Here is a 20,044-nt window from a genome sequence, read left to right as displayed (position 1 = left end):
GGTGGAAGTAATAAACCCACCTAGACATTGCACAAGTAACTCTATAAGGGAGTTCTAGGAAGATGGACTAATGTATGTGCATATGTTATGGTTCTCTTGCATGACCTTGTGCTAGTGTATACTTGATGAGATGATATGCATAATGATGGTATTAATGACTATATGATGAAGGTTGTTGACATGAATGAAGTTGTCTTCACTTACTATGTTGATGTATGAATTGAATGTTAAGGTTTATGGTCTCGTGATGGGTTTACTAAGTATGTGTGTGGTTATGAAGCTTCACATGTACATTTAAATAGTAGAATAAGATTGGGGTCATGAACAAGATCTTATAAGGATGTATGTGAAATTAAGTCAATATATGTGCAAATTAATGTAGCTTACTGTAAAGCCAACAAAGCCTTGACTTAAATGTGTCTTGATAGGTTATACTTGTATGATGGTATGTGTTGGCTCGTATACGTTGTATGTATGGATATTCTTGTGTCCTTAAGGTGATTCATTGCACCAAGATCAGTAGAGGGTTAATTTTGAGGTTAATGAATAAAAGAAAAGAAGGCTCACTATATAGAAGGAAATAGTTCACTGTAATGTGAGTTCAAAAATGACTTAAATTCTATATGTGATTTTCTATTATGTTTGGCTTTTGAATATGTCTATGTGAAGTATGTGAATGGAATACATTCTATTTTCTGAAGGTTTTATGATGTTTTACTCGAAAACGCATGAAGTATGATTTCAAGAAAATATCCCTTTTAAATGCATGTTTTGCATGGTTGCCATACTTAGTGCATTCTTGTACTAATCCTATTCTTCTATAATATTCAAACAAAGTGTAGTATATGGATGCTTAAAGGATGTATTGAATGGTGATGAACTTCATATATGATTCCCAAGCTCAATGAAAGGAATCCTTAAGTTCAAGGATCTCCTACTTATGTTTACTGTAAAGTTTTGTAAGTTGTATACTTATGTATTATGTTTTAAGGGTCGTGTCCCTAATTTACTCTAATGTTGTTGAGTCTAATATGGCAAAGAGACTTAGAGTCTAAATATGTAATATGATATTATATATATATATATATATAAAGTAATGTTCTAGCATATGATGTCTTAAGAAAGTTTTAAATTTTCCGATATTTTTACTATGACAATGTTATGAATGATAACTATGGGCTTGTATAAGACCACCGAGAGGTCAAGTACGCCCTGTTACTTCTAGGGGGTGCTCCCTAAATGTGACAAATGTGGTATCACAACACGAGGTTTTAAAAGTGGTTAAGGGTCCAAGAACCTCATATTTCAACATCTAGTAGAGTCTTGTATCATCTGTGGTGAGTCGCGACACATCAAACGGTACGGGAGGCTATAGGATGATACAGTTTCCCTACTTCATCATTCTCATATCATGCCATAAAACTTAACTCTATAAGATCTCTCTCTTATGTTGTCTTGTTCAGTGGTATTTTAGATGTAATTTCTTGGATGATGAGGGAGAAAAGGTGAGTTTAAATTCTTATTTTTGTTTTATGGTTTGATGAGTACGTGTGAAGGTGAATTTTTGCATGTTTTGATGATGTGATGCCATTTATGGCTAAGTATGAGATTTTTTTGAAATAGTATGTTATATTGAGAAATGTACGTCATGATAGGATTAAAGCATGTTAGAAGTTATTATGGTTAAAATGAGTTCCTTTTGGAATGATGAGTTACTATATGGTTTTACATGATGGTAGTGTAGTATTATGATTTGAACTTGAATGCTTAGTGACTACCTATGGAAGCATGCTACCTTAAGAGTATGAGCTTGAAAGTGTAAAATGTTTCCCTTTGTATATATGTGGTCTGTGATAAGTTTCCTAGTATGGATTGGATTCCTTTGTATAGAATTGATCCTAGGTGTGATGATAGTAGGCTTGTCTTGGTAAAGTTTTTGTATCTCATATTGTCATGCTTTTCCTATCAATAGCCTAAATGTTGCATTTTTGGAATTTGAAAGCATGTTCACTGTAATGCTTGGCTGCTTACTGTAAGATTTTTGGAAAATCGACTACATTGTTCTTTGATTGTAAGTTGTTGAAATGTGTATAGAATTGATACATATGAGCATGATAATGAATGTAAAAAAGGATATTTGCTATTTGGAATGAAGAATGAGAGTCTTATGGCATGATAAGTTTGTTTCTAACTTCTTATTGTGTTGTGAGTCCCTTGATGTTGTAGAATTGATGTTTCCCCTAGAATTTAGGGTAGTATTCTTATATTTGTAGGGTGATGATGTGGGTTGTATTGGCCTAGAAGTTACCTTACTTCAATGTTGAAAGAAAAGAAAGAGTCCTTATGGCTAAGTCCCCTTGTTGTTTTCCCCTAATGTTGCATCACCTCGGTGTCTATTGTATTGTTGAATAACTTATATTGTTAAATAGTACGACCTAACTTGGTATTGGGGGATAATTTGCCTAAAATGACAAGGTTTATAATACCTTGGTGTTCCTATATTAACTTACTGTAATCCCTTCTAAAGTGGTAATAACTTTTAAGTTATGAAATGAAGGGTGTTAAGATCCTCTTAAGGTTGGGTTAAGTTTCTCTTAATTGGGTTCACCCTAAGTGGGGATTGTGATGGAGTAGTAAGCTTGTAGATATTTTCTAACTTTTCCTTCTATTATTACTTGAGCTTGAAGCTAATGAATTTTTGGTAAGCTTGTTCATGACTAGAGTATTGCCTAAAGTATGAATTGCATGACCTTTACATGTTTGGTATGTATTGATTGACATTACCTTAAAGATATTTTTAAGTTTCCAAGGTGCATGAAGGGAAATTTTGATAAAAATCCATGTTTTCTCATGTGTATTATGTATCTTATCATGCTAATTGTGAAATTGTCTTCAAGAGGTATGATAAGAAACATGGTTGTGGTAACTTGTGAGGTGCCTTTTAATAGAAAGTTGTCTCTTTAAAATGAAAAGTGTAGAGTCTCTTAAAATTTATGTGACTTTTATGATTTGGAAAGCATGATTGTAGGATCACTCTTGAGAAGTGAAAGCATGTTTACCTAAGTGTTCATGAGTGTGCCTATGATTTGTGTTACTTTTCCCAAATGATGCTTACTATGAAGGCTATTGCTATGTTAGAAATTGACATTTTGTGAAATTGCTTCCTAATTGTTAGGATGTGCTTGGTGTGACCTACCATTTGGATTTAAATAGGTAGGAAACATGAACATGGCTTGGTTTAAAAGTAGAGAATTTCTCATTTTAAAAAGGAATTGACCTTGTGGTTTGCTTAGGTATGAACTCATGATACATGTAAATGTGTTGAGGAGAAGGACATTCCTCCATGGACACCACTAAACATGGATGGTTGATTATGACCTTCATGGCACTAGGTCTAACTAATGAAGATCTTTGTTGATTCAATTATATCATGTCTAAGTGCATTGAAGTATGAGTGCCTAACTGTTTGTTGAGTATTCTTGAAATCTGCCTAAGTGTGACCTAAATATGCTTGCAAGATGAACTCTTAATGAATTGGAGTGTAATGGCCATATTATGATTAGCAAAAGGATGTTCCTCTATTAAAAATGATAAAAGCTTTTGTGTTTGATGCATCAAATAGTGAGTGAATGAAAATTTTGCTTGCTTGTGTGCATTGAGTGCTAAAATGAATTGAAGTTGTGTTCCTTGTAATATTGGTGCATTGGCTTCTATGTTATGATGTTATGAATGTAATAACTCCTCTATAATGAATTGAAATCCTTGTTGTTATTAAAGTGTGTCATTCGAGGACGAATGTTCCCAAGTGGGGGATATTGTAAGACGCCCAAAATAAGTTAGGTTGTCTAGAGTCTAAAATGTTCTTCATAAGGTTATAAAGTCCTAAATTGACTTATATGATGGTTTTGAGTCAGTGTGTAAAGTTTGCGATGATTTGAAAGTCAAAATTCGAGGGACGACCAAGACGTTCGACGACAAGTCACCTATGTGCCTCATGTGTCTATAGGTGTTTATATTTGTATGTTATGAGCTTATAAAGTCTTAAAATGAGTTATAATGATGTTTATATACGTATATGGAGTTTCGTGAAGTTTGGAGGTAAAACGTTCAAGAATGTCTAAGACGTTTGGAAGTTTACGTTTGAGACGTTCAAGTATGTCTTGATGGGGCCTAGCATGTTTGGACGTGTTTTATGTGTTCATTTTAGGTGAAACATGCATGAAAGGTTCTTCACTTGTAAATGTACATATTTACGTTGGAAATGCCCGGGTACGACATCCAAGGGCCCAGCAAAAGGGCCCACAACAAGGAACCAATGGATTTTGAGAGACTCCCTTGGCAGTGTCAATCGACTAAACCAAACTATGCCCAGTTGGATGAACAACGGACCATTGGTGGGGTCTTATCGATGGACACTTAGCCTGGACAAGGCTCAACCCATGACCAGTCCAAGGTCCAATGCGACTGAAGCCACAGACGGCCCGTTAATCGACCTACTGGTTGTCGATGGTGGTCCGTCGATGCAGCCTGGTGCCACTACCTACGCACTATTTCATTGAAGGGGTGAATGGGTGTAGATAAGTGATCAAAACGTGATCAACCAATTCACACAAAATACACTTTCACTTTAAAAATCTTCTCCCTAAAAAGCTCCATTGAAGGTGATGCTTAAGAACAACTTGGAGCTTGGATTTCCATGGATTATTCATCATATTTTAGAGGTTTTCAACTATACAAAGGTATGGTGATCCTTCATCTATAAGTAACCTTTTACTTGGAAAATCAATTTCAATGTTTTCAAAGAAGTTTCATGATCAAATCTCTTCTTCTTCAATCTAGCCATTGGTTCATCCTAAAAACGTTTTTAATGTCTTAATAATGATGAATTGATGTTAATGTATTGGTTTCAAAGTGATTTTCAATCCAATTCCATGATGAACCCATGTCCCTTCCCAAAATCTTTTTACCCTTGCTTGGGAATTGTGATCATGACTTGTTAATGGTTGAATTGCAATTTTCTTACGTTGAATTGTTTATATCTACTGTTAATTACGTGAATTGATGATGAATTAATGAGGAAGGATCCATGTGGATCAATATATGAAGATTTGAACATGACTAATATATGCTTTTATGTGATCACTGTAATATGGACCTTTTATTGAATAATAGTGGAATTCGATTATGTTGTGGTTCTTGTACCTACTGCCTTAGGTTAATAGATTTTTCGAATTGTGAGTATAAATGTAATATGAAAAAAATAAAGAAGGCTTGGTGTTAATCGATCTAGGTGCTTTTAAGCTATCAAGTAGTAACTTGTGATCTTCACGTTAGGATTGTTGTTATATGATTCGATTATGGTGAATTACCTTAGCTACTTCCTATATGTGTAACATGATGATCATTAAGTACAATTTATTCTTTATGAGTAGATAACAATTGAATTGGTAAATATTTATTTAAGTCTTTCTAGCCTATAGACATTGATAGAGTAACGTATATGTTGTGAGCTATATCCAAAGATGAATAAATCATGATTAAGACATGATCCCTATATATTTAGATACTTCCCTAAATTTATATTATTGATACATGATCATTGATGAGCAAAACTAGGGAAGTTACTTGATGATCTATAACTCCCTAGCTTCTACCATATATGTGATATAGTGTATTACATGGTAGCATGATTTTGTAGCAATTTGTACCATATATGTGATATAGTGTATTACATAGTATCATGATTTTGTAGCAACTTGTACATGGTTTCTTTTATTACTTAAGTACATATTGATGCTTCCCTATAATGTATTAATGACGAGAAATGTGTATTGATCAATGATGATCAAAGAGTGATGAAATTGTGATAATGGTTCTTCCTCTCTACTTTTCTATATTATTGTGTTTGATGAAGCCTTGTATGGCACTGTGTGGAATGGTTTACTTAAGGTTGCAGTTTTTACTTTATTGTCACTATATATGTGTTCACCATGGCCTTGAAGGCAAATTGATGAATATGTGGTTATGATGATCACCTTATGAATAACTTGTGCCTAGTCTTTTTCTCTAGTTGTGAATCTAGGTTTTGTTATTATTATTATGAGCATGTAAATGGTTATGTTAAGATCATGTGTAAGTGCTGCCATTAATGAAGTGTTAAGTATTCATGACCCATACCCATGTACCCCCTATATGAAGGTGTAAAGAGCTAATGCCAGGAGTCTTAAAGTATATGAAGTTCCCTTGCCTCCTATGCTAAGTCGTATTGTGTGGTCTATTCTTGAATGTGTATTGTGGTCCTAAGAGGTGACAGCCTCAATATGTTTTTTATAGCCATAATGTGATCATGTTGACCAATGTACACACACCCTCACTGTACATGCATGCTTACAAGTAGTATAGGTCATGGTGTCTAAATGAAAGGTAGTTCTCATATTCACTAGTGTCTACTACTATGCATGTTAAGATTATTTCTATGAAAGTAGGATATGTGTTTCCTTAACAAGGATGACTTGATAGGTGTACTAGTATGGGCAAGGGTATCGGACTTTGCCTATGCATTGCACATGTGTGCCTTGATAGGATAGTTCTAGTTTTGTTTTCTATGTGCATGAATATGAATGTATAAACATGTGTGACCTTAATGTGTTATGTGAAAGGATTGCTCACATATATGTATACACACACACATGAATGATGATCTAGTCAATAAAGGAGCCTTGAAAGGTGTGCTCAAGTGTATCCTAAACTAGATAGTGCTAATAATATATGTTATGTCCATGTGAAAGGGTTTCTCACATGATATAGGTTGATGAACATTCATCTTTGACCTATGATCTAAAAATATGAGGGGATGACTCTCCTAAGCCTGTATTTTATAAATTATGTAATAATGGATTTTTCAATAAAAGCAAAATAGTATAGCACCGAGTGAACTTGTATATGAGTGTGTGTCCCTTTCCAATGTGGGAAATAAGGTCTACCATAAATCTAATGAGGTGGATAACCACAATGCCTTGATAGGCATAAATAGGGTTTCCATAAGTGAATAACAATAATGCCCCATCTGTGCATAAATAGGGTTTTCACATGTACCTCCAAGTTCAATAACTATGCTTGCCATATAGGATCCACCAAGTGAACTAACTCAGTATGTTAGCACGTGTTAAGGTTCTACCTTGGCTACCTAAGAACACCTTCCATTGGTTTAAGGTTCTACAACACCAAATTTCATGTTTAGCACCCATGGTCTTAGTGTGGGTCAAGGCTATAGTTTTCCTAAATTAAAATGGAAAATGAAAGTAAATGACTGAGGACCCTAACTAGGATAACCTAAGGGAAGTTAATTAGGATAGGTGGAAGTAATGAACCCACCTAGACATTGCACAAGTAACTCTATAAGGGAGTTCTAGGAAGATGGCCTAATATATGTGCATATGTTATGGTTCTCTTGCATGACCTTGTGCTAGTGTCTACATGATGAGATGATATGCGTAATGGTGGTCTTATTGACTATATGATGAAGGTTGTTGACATGAATGAAGTTGTCTTCACTTATTATGTTGATGTATGAATTGAATGTTAATGTTTATGGTCTCGTGATGGGTTTACTAAGTATGTGTGTGGATATGGGGCGTCACATGTACATTTAAATAGTAGACTAAGATTGGGGTCATGAACAAGATCTTATAAGGATGTATGTGAAATTAAGTCAATATATGTGCAAATTGATGTAGCTTACTGTAAAGCCAACAAAGCCTTGACTTAAATGTGTCTTGATAGGTTATACTTGTATGATGGTATGTGTTGGCTTGTATAGGTTGTATGTATGGATATTCTTGTGTCCTTAAGGTGATTCATTGCAAAAAGATCAGTAGAGGGTTACTTGGGAGGTTAATGAACAAAAGAAAAGAGTGCTCACTGTAAAGAAGGAAATAGTTCACTGTAATGTGAGTTCAAAAATGACTTAAATTCTATATGTGATTTTCTATGATGTTTGGCTTTTGAATATGTCTATGTGAAGTATGTAAATGGAATATATTCTATTTTCTAAAGGTTTTATGTAGATTTACTCAATATATGAAGATTTGAACATGACTAATATATGCTTTTATGTGATCACTGTAATATGGACCTTTTATTGAATAATAGTGGAATTCGATTATATTGTGGTTCTTGTACCTACTGCATTAGGTTAATAGATTTTTTGAATTTTGAGTATAGATATGGTATGATCCAAATAAAGAAGGCTTGGTATTAAAAGATCTAGGTGTTTTTAAGATATCAAGTAGTAACTTGTGATCTTGACGTTAGGATGGTTGTTATGTGATTCAATTACGGTCAATTGCCTTAGCTACTGCCAATATGTGAAACATGATGATCATTAAGTACAATTGTATCTATATGAATAGATAAAAATTTAATTGGTAAAGATTTATTTAAGTCTTTCTAACATATAGACATTGAAAGTGTATATGTTGTGATCTACATCCTAAGATGAATAAAGCATGATTAAGACTTGATTCCTATCTATTTAGCTACTTCCTTAAATGTATACTATTGATACATGATGATTGATGAGCAAAACTAGGAAAGTTACTTGATGATCTATAACTCCCTACCTTCTACCATATATGTGATATAGTGTATTGCATGGTAGCATGATTTTGTAGCAACTTGTACATGGTTTCTTTAATTATTTAAGTACATATAGATATTGACCTATAATGTATTAATGATGAGAAAGGTGTATTGATCAATGATGATCATAGATTGATGAATTGGTAAGAATGGCTCTTCCTCTCTACTTTTCTATATTATTGTGATTGATGAAGCCTTGTATGACATTGTGTGGTATGGTTTACTTATGGTGGAAGTTTTTACTTTATTGTCATTATATATGTGTTCACCATGGCCTTGAAGGCAAATTGATGAATATGTGCTATGATGATCACCTTATGTGTAACTTGTGCCTAGTCTTCTTCTCTAGCTGTGAATCTAGGTTATGTTACTATTGTTTTGAGCATGTAAATGGTTACGTTAAGATCATGTGTAAGTGCTGTCATTAATGAAGTGTTAAGGATTGATGACCCCTACCCATTTACCTCTATGTGAAGGTGTAAATAGCTAATGCTAGGAGTCTTAAAGTATATGAAGTTACATTTCCTCCTATGCTAAGTCGTGTTGTGTGGTCAATTCTTGAATGTGTATTATGGTCCTATGAGGGTGGCTGCCTCAATATGTTGTTGATAGTCATCATGTGATCATGTTGACCAATGTACACACACCCTCATTTTACATGCATGTTTACTAGTATAGGTCATAGTGTCTAAATGAAAGGTAGTTCTCATATTCACTAGTCTCTGCTACTATTCATGTAAAAATTATGTTTATTAAAGTAGGATATGTGTTTCCTTAACTAGGAAGACGTGATAGATGTACTAGTATGGGTAAGGGTTTGGGACTTTGCTATACATTGCACATGTGTGTCTGTTTCTATGTGCATGAATATGAATGTATGAACATGTCTGACCTTAATATGTTATGTGAAATTATTGCTCACATATATGTATACAGACACACATGAATGCTTATCTAGTCATTAGAGGAACCTTGAAAGGTGTGTTCCAGTGTATCCAAAACTAGATAGTGCTAATAATATATGTTATGTCCATGTGAAAGGTTTTATCACATGATATCGGTTGATGAACTTTCATCTATGACCTATAAGCTAAGCATATAAGGGATGACTTCCCTAAGCCTATATTTTATAAAGTAATGTAATAATGACTTTTTCAATAAAAGGGAATTGAGCTTAGCACCGAGTGAACATGTATATGAGTGTGTCTCCCTTTCCAATGTGGGAAGGAAGGTTCACCATAAATCTCATGATGTGGATAACCACAATGTCTCAATAGGCATAAATAGGGTTTCCATAAATGAATAACCATAATGCCCCCTTTTGTCATTAAGAGGGTTTTCACATGCACCTCCAAGTCCCATAACTATATTTGCCACATAGGATCTACAAAGCGAATTCACTTAGTATTCTAGCATGTTTTAATGTTCTACCTTGGCTAGGTAACATTTGTTTAGGTTCTACAACACCAAATTCCATGTTTAGCCCCCATGGTATTAGTGTCGGTACAGGCTATAGTTTCCATAAAGTAAAATAGACAATGAAAATAAATGACTAAGGACCCTAACTAGGATAAACTAAGGGAATATACTTAAGGATAGGTGGAAGTAATTATCCCACCTAGACATTGCACAAGTATCTCTCTAAGGGATTTCTAGGATGGTGGCCTCATATATGTGCATATGTTATGGTTCTGTTGCATGACCTTGTGTTAGTGTATACACGATGAGATGATATGCATAATGGTGGTCTTTTTTACTATAAGATGAAGGTTGTTTACATGAATGAAGTTGTTTTCACTTACTATGTTGATGTATGAATTGAAAGTTAAGTTTTGTGGTCTCGTGATGGGTTTACTAAGTATGTGTGAGGTTATGGGGATTCACATGTACATTGCACTAGTAGACTAAGATTGGGGTCAGGAACAAGGTCTTATAATGATTTCTGTGAAGTGAAGTCAATATATGTGCAAATTGATGTAGCTTACTGTAAAGCCAATGAAGCCTTGACTTAAATGTGTCTTGATAGGTTATGCTTGTATAATGGTATATGTTGGCTTGTATAGGTTGTATGTGTTGTTTTCCTTGTGGCCATAAGGTGATGCATTACACCAAGTATGACTAGAGGATTACTTGGGAGGTTGATCAATAAAAGAAAAGAATGCTCACTGTAAAGAAGGAAATAGTTCACTGTAATGTGAGTTATAAAGTAAAGTTTTTCCTAAAATATTTCATTGAATCCATCTCATTAGATGTGGTGTACTTCACACCCATGAAAAGGACTCTACTTAATGCGGCTTTTTAAGACATCCTAGGAGTCTTGAACCTAATGCTCTGATACCAAGTTTTGTCACGCCCCAAGCTACCCCCGAAACGCGGACACGGAACCTAGGTCCACAAGTGATCCCAAGCTAACCGTGCTTGCATGATCATGAGAATAATAAAGAATATAAATTATTGCAAAAGCTAAATCATACTTAAAATAAAAAGATAGGGATACCCATATACTAAAATTGAGATATATAAAACCTGAGGAGTTTAATACAAAGGAAATATTAACTCAATACTAGGATGAATCTAACTGTGTTTGAAATAAGAGTCTAACTTACTAGAAATATTGGGACAAGCCCCAGCTAAGTCTAGCAAAACTTAAACTGAAAGACTAAATATTAAAAAGAAACTTCTGACTATTGTCCTTAGAGAATGAGTACTCACCACTAAATATGTTGAACTGAAGATCGGGAAATCATTTTATGCGTGATTTGGATGCTGAGAACCTGAACCTACATCACGAGATGATGTAGCAAACATNTAAGTCTAGCAAAACTTAAACTGAAAGACTAAATATTAAAAAGAAACTTCTGACTATTGTCCTCAGAGAATGAGTACTCACCACTAAATATGTTGAACTGAAGATCGGGAAATCATTTTATGCGTGATTTGGATGCTGAGAACCTGAACCTACATCACGAGATGATGTAGCACACGTATGCTTTAGTACTTGAACGTACTGAGCATGTAGGATAGAGTAAAGCTGAAATAAAACATAACTGAACAAGCACAAAAGCAAGTATAATGATCTAAACAAGATATACTAAATATCTGAGGTAACTGAATGCAATGACCAATTTATAACATGCTGAAACTGAATACTGAATATACTGATAAATAGTCAATGCAAGAGAGTCTAACTTAACTTTGGGAAATACTAATAACTGATAATAAAACCACATGATCTAAATGTGGATTCCGATGTATACGCCCAATCAATAGTACCCAATATACCCTGCCAGAGGTATAAAGGTATGCAGGCGTGATCACTAAACTTATGCCCACAAAGGGGACTAAGACCTCAAAAATGACTTAGGTAAATCTAGCGCCTAGCATTGTTTTCATGATGGTATAAAGTCCTAAAATGGTTTATAATATGAGTTTGAGGCAGTTCCTAAGGTTTCAGGTTAATTTGAAGTCAAACGTCAAGGGACGACCAAGATGTTCGACGACTAAGTCACCTACGTGCCTCATATGTGGTTTTATGTGATTATGTGTGATTAATGAGGTTATAAGGTCATTAAATGAGTTATTATAGTGTATATAGGCAGTGTGTCAAGTTTCGTGAAGTTTAGAGGTCAAACGTCCAAGAAAGTCCATGACGTTCGAAAGGTTTTCCTTGAAACGACCTTGCGTGTCTATGTATGTTTCGTCAAGTTTTATGTGTTTGTTTAGGATAAAACTCATGTGGTAGGTCCTAAACTTGTATACAAACATAATTGAGTTGAAAACGTACGGGTACGACACCATATAGAACCCACAAGGGGCCCTAAAGTATGACCCAAACATTTGAGCATAACACTGCGAGGCGGTGACAGTCGATGACCCAAACGACGGCCAGTCGTCCAAGAAACGGCACATCGATGGATCCACTTATCCTTAAGGTTGGGGAGTTTCAGTTGCAACCCACGAGACACCAACAATGGGGCATGGGTGAGACCCCAACGACGGGGCATGTGTTCATGCCAACTTTCTCTAAACTTGAGGGGTGAAGTTGTAAATTCACCCCAAGTCTAATTAAAAGTAAGGACTCTTGTTTTGAGTTTTTATGGGTATTTTAAGACTATATAAGTCATTAAACTCTCATTATAGCAATAACACTTAAATCAAAACATAGTCCCTCCAAAAGTTTCTCCAAAAACCTCCATGACAGTTCAAGGTGAAGATGGATCTTGAAAGAGTTCTTCAATGGAGTTTCTTCTTCAATTATCATTGGGTTCATCAAATAAGGTATGGGAATTTTTCATTTAAGGCTTTGTATCACCTTAGAGACAATTTCAAAAATGATTTTCAAAGATTTCAAAAAGATTAAAAAGTCCAATTTATACTCTAAGTCTTGGGTTTTGCATAAATGATTTCCAAACGTTTATATATGATGAAATTGATGTGTATTTGATGTTTTCCAATGAAATTATCCATGAACCCTTGACATTCACAAATCTCTCAATTTGACTAAAATATGGGTTAAGTGATTATGCTTTGAGATTGTTCAATTCATGTGTATCTGTAGATTGTTATTGGCTTTTGATTCATGTATAGATTATGGTCAGTTGGTTTATAGGATGTTTCAATTTGATCAATTCAGTATTGAATATTCTTAGCTCTATTTAATGTTAGACTTATTGAATTGATATTGACTTAAGGCTTATGATTTCTAATTTAATTTTCTATGGGCTATCTAATGATGCAATAATTACATTCAATTGATATCTTGGTTGTATTAGATTTATAAGTATGTAAGTATTAACCTAGTTTCATTCATTATTGATATAATTGTATTGAATTGTCGGTTATGGTCTTGGGTAAGGGCCTTATGATATTGAATTGGATGTTTTAGCATTGACATCGAAAAGGTAAGATGGAGTGGGTTCTGCTGACCTAATTCCTTTTATTTTATGTTAATTAGACTTTAATTAACTTTTGATTGGTATGTTCCACTAATGGTGGCGGTGCTATGTTAATTGATGTGGACTTGTCCGCATTGCTTTATGAAATATGATGATCATGGCCTTGTCGGCACTACTTGAAGTATTATGATGATTTTCTTAGTTTATTTATGTGAAGTATGAGTATATCTATGTATTTGTGAATCAATATGAAAGTATGTATTTTTTCTATGTATGTAAGGAAATCATGTAGACCATGACTATGTGCTTCTATGTGTAGTCTTAGGGTTGATGTATGGTTGTTCCTACTTGACTATATGAGTCTATAATAGTTATATTAATTATGATATGGTAGTGTTTAGGATGACTTAAATATGATAATGGTTATTCCTATGTGCTTATAGAATGAATAGTAATATGTGTTAATGTGAAGTATGAGGTGTCTTGTCTTGGTTGACTTGTGTCCCTTACTTGATGCTTGTGTAAAAGTGAATATGTGAAGTCTTGACTTAGGATGCTAAAGTCTCTTAGTTTTGAATTATGAATCATATCTGACCTTGAATTGATGTTAAGAGGGTTCTTTATGTGAAATCTTGAACCTAGTTATAAGGTTATGTATGTTTAAGTCGAAAACTGTAATGGTATCCTTCAAGTAAAATAATGATGAACTTAAGGTTGATTGGATGTAACGGCATCATATCAAACCGTAGGAAAGTCATAATGAGATTTTTGTAGCCATTGTGAGGAAGCCCTAGTGGACCTTTTTTTGATAGGGTAAATGTAATTGGGTTATGAACTTTTTATGGAACCCTCTTATGTGAACCTTTAATGTGAATTATTTTATGAAAACGAAGGCTAACGCCTAGGAGTGAGTATGGTAAGGGGAGTAGTTCTAGTTATGTACGAGACTAGATTACAATGCATGCCCTTCATATTCCTTAACCATGTGCCTACATGGGATGTGTCCTAGTTCTATCCTTGTCAAGTAGAACACCTGCATCGGAGTAGGTTAGAACTCCGGATTCCATGAGTTTCTACAGTGGTCTATGTTGGTTATTGCTTATTCTCATCATATGGGATACCTATTAGCATTAGAGAAGTTTCATGAAGCTTAGGTGGTGGTATGGACGCTATTTAGACGTTGCACAATAGGTTTTGAACGTGTTAGTGAGACTCCCTAGGTCTTGTCCAAGACAATTACTTGAATGTACTTTATGTGTTGAAAGTCTCTGAATGAAATAGTGAATGTAATGTCTTAAGTTAAGAAAGTATGTTAAAATGAAGTGGTACTTATCTAGAGTAATTAATGGTTGTATAGTTAAGGTCTGAAGGGGGGCATAGGAATGGTCATTTCTTATCTTACCTAGACAAGCCTTAAGAATTACTCTAGTTAGGAAAGTTGGTTGATTATGTGGACATGATCTAAGCCTTAGGTAGTCTTAAGTATTACTTAGGTAATCTTGAACAGGTCACTATGGACGTTATCTTCTCGATACTTAATTAAGTCTTTTGATAGCCTTTGGAAGGTGAATGTCATATCATCTATATGTTAATGTGTTAAGTGAGAATGATTCTATCTTAGGTAGTCTATAGTATCTCTTAAGTGTGTGTGTATAGGATTGTATGGGCGTTCGCTTCAAAACTCACTCAAGTGAACCTTAGAATTCACCTTGGCTAGGAGGATCTGATGTTCATATGTTTGATGTCTTGTAAATGTATGTTGATCTCATTATGGGTTGTCTTAAGGGTCTTTTAGGTGTGCTTAGAAAGTGTTATGGGCGGTCTCTCTTTGTATTACTTAAGAGAATTTTAGGATAGGGTCTAGTGATGAAATTATATGCTAAATGGTGTGTAGAATGAAGCTAAGAGACTTCAATGTACAGTGAAGGATTTCACTGTAATAGTGAAGTAGGTTCACTCTAATGTTTTCCTAAAATGTGCTAATTGCTTAAATGATTTCTTATATGATTTCTAAGTTATTAAATGTTTTTCTTATGCTTATATTATGATGTTTTAATCAAAATTCATGAAAACATGCTATTTAATAAATGTCTCTTTTTCATGGTTTTTGCATGGCTTCCATGCTTAGAAAATCTAATGTGCTAACCCCTTCTTTTCCCTTTTTGACTAAAGTGTAGGTAATTGGAAGTGTTAATGTGCCATGGAGGATGGATAGGTTCTAAGGCTTGAAGATGAAGTATTGGTGAGTCCTAATCGATTTGAGGACAATATCCACATGTCCCTTGTGTCATAGTCTTTATTTTATTATCTTGTATGGGTTTAGTCCCGAGTACTGTTTACTCTAAAATTTAGATGGTTCAAGTAGATATTGTAAAGGTTTAATGTTTTAAATGAAAGTCTTCCGCTTGCATATTTTTTATTAAACAGTTCTTCGTCTGAAGAAATTTTTAAATTTTTACCTATTTTAGTATGTTTATTATGCAATGAATGATGCAAGAGGCTTAGATCCGAGTTCTTGAAGTCACGTTTACCGTGTGACGACACAAGGATGATCTAACTTCTAGGGTGTACTTGTGGTTCGTGACAAAGATGGTATCAGATCATAAGGTTTAGGGACTGTCCTAGTTGTCTTATAAACCCTATCTAGTAAAGTCTTGGTTATAATGTGAAGCGCGCCACGTTATAAATAGGAGGCTATTGGGTGCGAAGAAAGTTTCACTTCTTCATTCATCTAATCGTGCCTATGATATAAGGTGTCATTTCCTTTTTTTCCCTTATGTGTTGGTCTCTTGAGGGTGACTTTATGAAGTTTGGGTTAAGAGAGAGGAAAGATGAGATATGACTTGTCAGATGAGATGTGATAGAAGGTGGTTTTGCTCTTAGATTGGCTTGGTTACCTTTCAAAGGGTAGTTAAGTTTGAAAGAATGGTAAGGTATAGTGTGAAAATGTGCAGGAGTGGTTGTTAAGATAGTTTGAAATTTGTTAAGACCTCAATCATAGGAAGGGAGGTGATAAGATTGGAAAGAGTAAAGGTGAGTTCTCCTAGTAAGGGGGATGTAGTTTAGATGATGAGACCTTTGAGAGTCTTAATATTCATGAGATAGACCTTGGTAAGAACGTGTAAGTATGGTTTAAGGTACCTTGAGGGAGTTCCTTATATTAATGTTATGTTGAACTTAGAATAGGTTTCTCCTAAGTGGGGGAGTATGGTGAAGAGTATTGTTGTGGGGAGCGAAGTACCCTTAACCTTTCTTTATGAGTTTATTCAAGCCTAAAAGAAAGAGTTCTTAGTAACTTGAGTTTTGTAGGAGTCTCTTACGGAAGGTCAGTTCTAATTATTCTCCTTATGATATGCATGTTTGATTGAAGTTTTATTAAATGAGAAAATGAGTTTTCATGTATGATATCTTCCTCATGGTTTATGTGCATCTAGTGTAGGTTGCTAATTGTTTCATATGGTGAATGTTGAGCATGTCTGCGTGATTTTATGATATTGACTATGTTGTAAGGTGTGTTTATATGATGTTACCTTGCATATTATCTTGTTTGTATCAGAAATTGCCTAAAAGTTGATTTTTGAAAAATTTGCTCAATTCACTGTCTATTCACTGTGAAGATCCAAATTTTGACTAATTGATTCCTTGGTCTAAAATTGTTGTAATTTGGTTAGAATTGATGTATATGAGTATGATATTGAATATAAAATGAGTTTTCGTTATTTGGAATGAAGCATGTGAGTTTTATAGCATAATGAGTTATAAAATTGTCTTCTAGTTTCTTGTTGTGTTGTGATTCTCATAATTATATGAAATTGATGTTCTCTTGTATGTTTATATTGTATGAGATGTTATATGGCATGGTCATGAGTTGCTAATTAAGTCGCCACTCTTGGAAGTGTTCGGAGAGTGGCAAGTGTCATTCGAGGACAAATGTTGTCCAAGTGAGGGAGATTGTAAGACCCCGAAAATGAATTAGGTAAAGCTAGCGCCTAAAATGGTTTTCATGATGGACTAAATTCCTAAAATGATTTATAATGTGGGTTTGAGGAAGTGTCTAAGAGTTTAGGTGCATTGGAAGTCAAACGTCAAGGGACGACCAAGATGTTTATTAATAAGTCACTTATGTACCTCATATGTGGTTTTATGTAATTATGTGCGGTTAATGAGGTTATAAGGTCGTTAAATGATCTATTATTATGTATATAGTCTGTGTGTCAAGTTTCGTAAAGTTTAGAGGTCAAACGTCCAAGAACGTCCATGATGTTCCAAAGGTTTGCCTTGCAACGACCTTGTGTGTCTATGTATTTTTCATCGAGTTTTACGTGTTCTTTCTGAATGAAACTCATGTGATAGGTGCATAAATCATATACGAACATACTTGGGTTGGAAACGTCTAGGTACGACTCCATGTAGGACCCACAAGGGGCCCTAAAGAAAGACCCCAACATTTAAGCAAAACACTGCTAGGCAGTGCCAATCGACGACCCAAATGACGGCCATTCATCCAGGAAACGGCCCGTCGATGGGTCTCATCGATGGATCCACTTGTACTGCAGGTTGTGGAGTTGCAGGTGCAATACACGAGACGCCAACGACGTGGCATGGGTGAAACCACGGTTTGTTGGAATGGGCGTCGATGGGGCTGACTGTGTTCCTGCCAATTTTCTGTGAAATTGAGGAGTGTAGTTGTAAATTCACCCCAAGTCTTATTAAATGTGAGGACGGTTGTTTTGAGTGTTCGTGGGTATTTTAAGAGAATATAAGTCATTAAACTCTCATTATAACCCTAACACCTAAATCAAAACATATTCCCTCCAAAAGTTCCTCCAAAAACCTCCATGACAGTTCAAGGTGAAGATGGAGTTTGAAGATGGTTCTTCAATGGAGTTTATTCTTCAATTATCATTTGGTTTTTCAAATATGGTATGGTAGTTCTTCATCTAAGGATTGCTATCACCTTAGAGACAATTTCAAAGATGATTTTCAAAGATTTCAAAATGATGAAAAAGTCCAATTTCTACTCTAAGTCTTGTGTTATTGAATAAATGGTTTCCAAATGTCTCTATATGATGAAATGGATGTATAATTTATGTTTTCCAATGAAATTCTCCATGAACCCTTGACATTCACAAATCTCTCAATTTGACTAAAATATGGGTTAAGTGGTTATGCTTTGAGATTGATGAATTCATGTGTAGATTGTCATGGGCTTTTGATTCATGTATAGATTATGGTTAGTTGGTTTATAGGTTGTTTCAACTTGATAAATTGAGTATTGAATATTCTTAGATCTATTGAATGTTAGAATTATTGAATTGATATTCACTTAAGGCTATTGATTTTTAATGTAATTTTCTATTGGATATCTAATGATGCAATAATTATATTCAATTGATATCTAGGTTGTATTAGATTGATATGTATGGAATGAATTGACCTTGTTTCATTGATTATTGATATAATTGTATTGAATTGTTGGTTATGGCCTTGGGTAAGGGCCTTATGATATCAAATTGGATGTTTTTGCATTGAAATAGAAGTAGTAAGATGTAGTGGGGTATGCTGCCCTAATTCCTTTTATTTTATGTTAATTAGACTTTAATTAAGTTGTGATTGGTATGGTCCACTAATGGTGGCCGTGCTATGTGAATTGATGTGGTCTTGTTGGCGTTACTTTATGCAATATGATGATCATGGTCTTACCGGCACTACATGAAGTATTATGATGATCTGCTTAGTTGATTCATGTGAAGTATGAGTATATCTATCCATTTGTGAAGAAATGTGAAAGTATGTATTCTTTCTATGTAAGTTAGGAAATCATGTGGACCATGACTATGTGCTTCTCTTTGTAGTCTTAGGATTGATACATGGTTTTTCCTACTTCACTATATGAGTCTATAATAGTTATATTTATGATGATATGGTAGTGTGTAGGATGACTTAAAGATGATAATGTTTATTCCTATGTACTTATATAATGACTAGTAACATGTGTTAATGTGAAGTATGTGGTGTCTTGTCTTGGTTGACTTGTGTCCCTTACTTGATGCTTGTGTAAAAGTGAATATGTGATATCTTGAATTAGGATGCTAATGTCTCTTAGTATTGAATGTATGAATTCGATGTGACCTTGAATGATGTTAAGAGGGTCCTTTATGTGAAACCTTAAACCTAGTTGTAAGGTTATGTATGTTGAAGTCGAAAGCCGTAATGGTATCCATCAAGTAAAGAAATGATGGACTTAAGGTTTATTGGCTGGAACGACATCACATCAAACCTTAAGAAAGTCATAATGAGCTTCTTCTCGCCATTGTGAGGTAGCCCTAGTGGACCTTTCTTTTATAGGGTAAATGTGATTGGGTTATGAACTTTTATGGAACCCTCTTATGTGAACCTTTAATGTGAATTACTCTATGAGAACAAAGGCTAGCACCGAGGAGTGAGTATGGTAAGGGGAGTAGTTCTAGTTAAATATAAATATAAATATACATATATATATATATATA

Source organism: Solanum pennellii, chromosome 2, assembly GCF_001406875.1.
Source record: "Solanum pennellii chromosome 2, SPENNV200".
Taxonomy (NCBI): Eukaryota; Viridiplantae; Streptophyta; class Magnoliopsida; order Solanales; family Solanaceae; genus Solanum; species Solanum pennellii.
This window is presented reverse-complemented; position numbering follows the sequence as displayed.